The sequence below is a fragment of the Gallus gallus genome, chromosome 10 (assembly GCF_016699485.2).
Source record: "Gallus gallus isolate bGalGal1 chromosome 10, bGalGal1.mat.broiler.GRCg7b, whole genome shotgun sequence".
NCBI lineage: Eukaryota > Metazoa > Chordata > Aves > Galliformes > Phasianidae > Gallus > Gallus gallus.
In genome coordinates this window covers 11753048-11760338 of record NC_052541.1, presented here as the reverse complement: position 1 = coordinate 11760338, position 7291 = coordinate 11753048, and positions in this window count along the sequence as shown.

The following is a 7291-nucleotide window of genomic DNA, read 5'->3' as shown; positions in this document are numbered from 1 at the left end:
AAGGATACCACAGATAGCATCTTCCTAAGCAGATTTCGACTTCCTTCAATGCAAACAGAATGCTGGGGATAAGTGCTGAGACATGTCTCTAAGTGAACTGGCATTCAGAGGCTCGGCTCTTATCTCTGTCATCTTGTCAATGTGATAGGAGCGGGTGAGCAAAGCCAAGGTTAGCTACCGGCCCGCCAACAATAGCAGCATGTGGTGCCTTTCAGAGCGTGAATGCCCGTTTTTTTACTGCAGGTGCTCTTGTGGTGCGGCCACAGGAGGAAAGCAATAACTGACATCCTTTTCCATTCAATTTACAGTGAAAAGAGCGTTTGTAATTTCGGAGTTGACTGGCTGAAGCTCAGCCCATATGGTGGCTGTTGTTCGACAAAGGAAAAAAAAAGAAGTACAGTGCTTAAAGCGGAAAGAACAGGCAGTCTGTGCCTGGCTCTAAGCTACGAGGGGTTCTGGCCCACTTTCATTCATATTTAAATGTATGCGTTCACACTCGGGGGAACAGGGACACCGAGAAACGGTTCCTAATATTGCAAATTACAGCTTTCCTCCAGGTCTTGTGTGCTGTGCACAAAGCAAAACAACTGAACGCAGATTTGCATCAGTGTCCCATGAGGAGCGTTAAAGGTTAGAAGCACAAGCAGCTGGAAATCGCATAAAGAGCACAACACAGAGTACAGTTCGGTTCCTTCTTTTCAGAATATTCCCCTCCCATTTGCCTTCTGATCAGCAGCTCTGAAAGGCCCAGAAATTGCTGTCTACAGCGCATAATCCTGTGCACAAACACACACAAATGGCACAGATCACTTCAGCTATATCTGTGAGGGGAAATGCAACTCTGAATGGAAATGCCTGGACATAGGAGGACAATCTCACTTGGTTTTGGTTTTCAATTTTCTTATATAGGTGCTTAGCAACGTTTCCTTAAAAACAGGTATACAAATTGAGCATGGCAAATACCTCACGTAGGCCCCTGTAGTAATGAACACTTTGAACAAGGAACTGAAACAATGACACTGAAGTGAAGAGGGGAGAATGCTGACTTCAGGTTCAGCTCAGAATAAGTTAGCTATCAAAACAGTCCGCAGTGGTTGCACAGTAAAGCCAAGAGATGAACAAACTGCACAATGTTCAACAGCTCTGGGGCTTCCCAGGAAAACAAGGAACAAAGAGAACAGACAAAGAGAAGCAGCATCAAGCTGGAAGGAGGGGAAGGACAAGGCGACAAACCCGATCTTTTCTATGCCTGGATCTCACTACTGTCCGGCACAGTTGTTAAAAACAATTATAGGGGGATCAGCGGACCTGAAACTGAGACATAACCTGAAGATATACAAAGCTATTGAAGCCACACAATGCTTACTAAGTTGTTTTTCCCGTGCAATACAATCTCAGAGATAGGAACTTCACAGAAATGTACCTGCATGTCACTGTACACATTGGCAGCTACTGCCAATCAGCTGCTTTTGTCTGTTTTCCCTCCAGAGCGGGGCAGGACACAGATCACATTAATAAGCCAAAGAGGACGTGTCAACCTCTAATGGCATCAGTCAAAAAACGGTCAATAACAGCACCTGCAGACTCCCTCCTACCACTTCCCAAACTGCCCATCACAGGTACCTTGTGCTCATATCTTCAAAGGGACAGCTTTCCTATTGCATAGGAAAGGACATAAAAACAAAACAGGAGTGTGTCCAAACATGCAGGGCAAGGAGTGAAAGGGACTGTACACATATCAATCTGAAAATATTGCTTCGATTTTGTTGATTTTGATACAGTTATTATAAGACATTACTTAGGCATTGGAGTTTAAGGCCAGTAACACAGAAAAGGCAATACTGACCTAGAGGCAAAACCCACATAGGCCAGCCCATGGCAGGGCCAAGAAAGGAAGAAGGCTCCCTTTGCTTCAACCCGGTTTCAGACTGCAGCATGAAAATTCAGTTCTTCAGACTCAAAAGCTGCAGGATGACAACATGAAGGTTATTACTAAAGAAGGTGATTTACACCATTCAGAGGAAGAGCCATTTCTAAGAAGGTCCACTGAGACAAGTTGTGTTAAATGAGGAAATTATGTTTGTTGGTTCACATAAGATTGCTGCCTTCTATAAATGAAGGACACTTGCAGTAGGTAAAAAACAGACTGATTTTTTGCTGTGTGTCTGAAATTCAAAAGTTAATGGTTGTGGAGAAGAAGTTTCTTTGCTGTTGTGTCTCAGCCTAAATGATAGAGCTATTTAGATGGGAATTTAAAAGATGTTTGTAACACGCGGGTTGGCTTATAAGGAGCACGTTAAGAACACTGAATGTGACTACATGGATGCCAACTTACTATCTCTGAAAGCTTATTTTGAGCAGCTAAGGTAGTTGCACATATAACAATATTAACATAAGCACATTGAGGTCTGCCCTATATTTCTGCAGGTTTTATTAGCAAGGCCAGGAGTCAACATCAGTGATTTACAGTAAAAAGGGTGATGTCATTGAAATGCAAAAGAAGATCAGAATCCCCAAAGACAAATTATCTTAACAGCAGAGTGAGATCATTCCATATACTCATCTACTCTAAGGAGCAATAATCACACAAACCTACACATAAAGACTATGTTGAGCATTAGGTAGAAGCTACTGAGGCAGCACTTATTCCCCCGTAATACAGCAGAGTGCTGTAGATTTTGCTCTGAGCTTCACCATAAAAAAGCTTACTCTGCAGAAGCCCTGATGCATTTGTTTTTGCTAAACGTTTATTTTTTGCTAGAACAGTATGAAGAAAATATTCTAACCATAGTAAAGTTTGTGAAGCTACAACATTACCTAACCAACATTAGCTACCAAGACAACAGATTTGTACAAGTTTACAAGTAGCTGAATAAAGATCTATGCTTTGTTACTACCAGAGGAATTTACACAGAATCCTACTGGATTTATATATCCATTATCTCCTGCACCATTCTCCAATGGAAATGGGGAGGTGGTTGATGTGCTTTGCAATGAAAACTCATCTCTCCAGAACAAGGAAGGAAGCTGCTCATCTGCAACAAGAATGAACAGTACATCAGCATTTAAAAATTAAGAGAGCTTTTAAAAAATGAGTTAGTTTGTAACATGAGGTCTCCTCTCATGTAGGAATTATAAGCTTTCAATTGTTAGTTCGTCTCTTTCACCTCAGATAAAACCAAACTGCCAAAGTTCAGTGCTTCCAAAGTGAAAAGGAAGGCCTACATCATTCATCTAATAAAGAATTGCAATTGTGCTCCCGCATGAGCTAGCTTGCTTCCTGGATGTGGGTGTTTCATTTAAACTTCTGAGAGGACATCAAAACACATTTACATGAATATACATCATTTCTTCCGCTGGGTGATTTTAATGCATCTCACAGCTGTAAGGAAGGGCTTTCTCAGTTTTCAAAATATTCTTTTTTAGAAAAGGTGATATAAACTCATTCCTTTCTTTCTATGTACATCAATAAAATTACACCTACCCTCTGAAACCCCATATCATCCTAGCATCAGCCCTCACCTTCCTCCCAATTGCCCTGTCCCAAAACTCTGATACTTTTACCTCACAACATTTTGCAACACGTTCTGATCTTAGAGTGAACGCTCCTCTAGGTGGTAGGCATGATCCACAGCTATCCCCTCCTGATGCCATCATAGTATCCCAGCACCACCTACACTGTTTCTAAAATCAGATCCTTCCACTACTGATTAATACTGCTGTGCTGGAAAGACCAGCCATCGTGAGGAAATACACTCCTCTGTGCAATAGGTTTCTCCTTGGTATTCCTTCCAGAAGACAAGGATAACCTCGTCAACAAAACCTACGTCACCATGGCTGTTCCTCCAGTAGAAAGCATCGAGAGTAGAAACACATTTTTGGACTTCTCTCACAATGCATTAAACCATGTGCTCATCTGGCAGATAGTCTGCGTGGGTGAAGGTGAATGATGCAGCCCTATCGGTTGATCTCAGCAATGTGGTCCACTAAAGAACCATCCTGCCCTGAGGGACACCACGAGGTCTCTGTATGGAAGGTTTGATCAGTTAATGCTGCATAAACTGGTAATGACTTCTGATTAGGTATTGTAACACATCTCTGAGCAATCAGCATAGAAGAAAACACCCCAGATTTTGCCAACAGTTTCTCCACTGCTGCACAATCCACAAATCATTCATTTCACTTCCCACAAGTATGCGTTCAGCTTTTTAAAAGCCATTGTATAGCAAATTATGCAGCGTTCAAGAAGACATTTGCCAGGGCTGAAGGAAAAGAGGAAAACACATTTTTGATATGAGATCCAGTGATGTTCTCCCCTATTTTTGTATCTCAAAGGAAAAGCAGCATTCTCTCAGAGAGTGTAACTAACCAACCAGTAAAAAATCTCATCACGAAGAGGTCTGACATAGCAGCGTCATCAGAAGAAATATGGCACAACAAGGAAGTCTCCATCTTCACCTTGAAACACTGAAAATACACCTGTGATTCAAAGAATTTCCTCAAATCCACAGAAATAAAAAGGGAAATAAAACACTCCCTCCTCACATCGCTATATATCTAAAATATGATTCCTAGAGGATAACCACATAGAATCAATGTAGCTTGAAGGCACGGAAAATATCCTCTGATTTGGAAACTTACAAGTTACAGGACATCAGTCGAAGTACAAGGAACAACTCCACCAACCTTTCCAAAATAATGAGTTATAGAAAAAAAAGGTTACTGAACCTTCCAAATTCTTATTTTCTCAGCTATAACGTTGCTTCCAGTTGTGCAATTTCCAAACTCGAGTTTGCTCATTTCTCCAGTAACCATCTCTCCATCTTCTGGCCCTGATTACTGTTGCACCTACAACAGCATTTATTGTCAACAAAAGCAGAGTAAAACGCTCCCACTGTGATCTGCTGCCCTTTGGTTACTTATTCAGAATGATTAAAGCTGATCTGAAATACTCAAGTTCAAATAGAACTTTACACCTGAAGTACCAAACATTATTTTGTTTCTCTCCCTTATGTTGAAAGGCTGTGTAATGGCATTGTGCAAGACTGACACACAAAGTCTTTCTCTTACTGAGCAAAGAAGGAAGGCTGATTTATAAGAACCAGTGAACGAAGGAAAGCTCCAGTCATCTTTATAGTCTCATTCAGTACCACTTGCCCAAATACCCCAAAGACTTCATCTGAGCACTTCAATTCATACAGTTCACATCAACATCCCCAGTAAAAGCACAGCACAAACACATTTGCTCTATGGCAAGCAAGAGGCTAAAGGAGTTCTAGTTGTGGTGTTGTGCTTTGTTTTCTTTTTTAAAATGCTACTCAAGTCACAGAATCATAGGGTTGGAAGGAACCTCCATTATCAGGGCAACCACCTGGGCTGTGCGTGCCTGAGAGCACTGCTTTTCCAGCAAATACCAGGATGGTTGAAGCCTTCCATGAGAACCAGTGCCTATGATCACAAGGCTACTTCCAGCTGCCTGTGATAGTCATTATAAGGAAAACCCAAGGTATAAAAAAATAAAACAAGATCAACTATTTGAATATTTACTCTGATAAAAAGGAGGATTAGCTTCAGCATACATTCTACAAGGAGTGAAGAACAATAACTAGCAATAACTGTCATTTTGCACCCCAGAGCAGCTCAATATTTTAGGACAAGAATTACTGTCAGCCTCCATCCCTTCTGCTTAGGAACATGCAGACTAAGAGCAAGAATTAAATCTAAGGAACAAGACATCTGTTCAGGGACTATTAGCAGTTCTGTGTTACCAAGTGACCAACGTTTTCAAAGGGTTCAACATCTTCTCTTTTTAAACAAGGATTTTGCAAGAAGCTTATCTGCAATGAAACAAATAAATAAATAAATCCTTTATAAAAAGTATTACAAAAGTCACTTTTACAGTTACAGTAAAAGACCACAACACAGACGTAAGAGTCTGTCCTTCAAAACCACAGGTCTTTCATTTGCTTGGTGGTTTGGGATTTTTTGTTTGCTTTTCTAAAGCAAAATACTATATTTGGGGGTTCCTGTATGCATTTAGGTTTGGTTTTTTTTTTGCCATCATGATGAAGCTGCAAACATTTTCAAGTTTTTCTCTCATTTGATGCCAACATCAAACTGGAATTTTTTATTTTTATTTTTTTAAATGAAAACAGAGATTCTGATGAAATGCAAGACCTGAGGTTCTTAGGAAAAACAAAACATCACAAGATTTGTCATAAAAACATGGAGCTGGCAACAACAACAGCCTCCTCATACACAGTAGTTTGCTGTTTGTAAGAGTGCTAACAAGCCTGTAAAAATATTTCAGCTCTCCAGTGAAATAAAAAATGGAGAAAAAGAAAAAAGGCTCAGCTAGCATTATTCCAAGTACCTGCTATTCACAAAATGAAGTGTCACAAAAAGCAGCTCCACATCAGGCAGAAATCAAACAAGATTCAACTGAAGCAATAGAAACCACAATGATTTACCCCAAGTAATACTCTGGTCCAGAACTTGCATGTATTAAACCTGAAAGTTAGGCTGTATTACATACCACACTTCCATGTAATCAATAGCAAAAGGAGTGCATAACTTCCACAGAAGCAACTTGCCACTCTAATACAAATGCCATGCCAACCACATGGTACACTGAAGACTGTCTGAAAATGTGCCAACACCACTATTAAGAGTGAGCATGATTGTCTTCACCTAGCAGCTCCTTTGTTGTGCCTTCACTTTTCTCCTAGCCCAGGTTATAGCAAATACTCAAGTTCACTGAATTCCAGCTCTTTTGGTCTCTGTTTTCCCTTTGGTTGCCTGCCCAAGGGAAATACAATCTCTGGCTTAAGATGGCCAAAAGCATGACCTGGGTAACTCTTTTTTGATTGTCTATGAATGACTCACACATCATATGACAATGACATTGCTCAAGTGCAAACTGCTAATATCAATACTAAAGCTGTTTATACAACAAAAGCAAGGGAAACTTAAGGTTACTTCACCCCTCAGACATGCTTAGAAGATGCAGCCATTTGCCAATACTTTAGTCAGCTATGAGAGAAATCTACAGTTTCTTTCTTTCTGGCCAGAGAAATAAGTCACCCGTAAGCTCTAGAGCAAAAGCAGAGTCCACTGTGCTGGTCTCCTCTCTCCACAGTTCAATATTTTCCTTTGTCAAGCACTGTTTTGGCATCTTCTCTTTGGCCTAGAAGAAATGGTGTTGACAAGCTCAAGAATAAGTGCCAGCTATCAGAAAGCAGGACAGTTACTGTACTTTCCTCTTCTATGGCCCAAACTCTTCAAGGCCAGG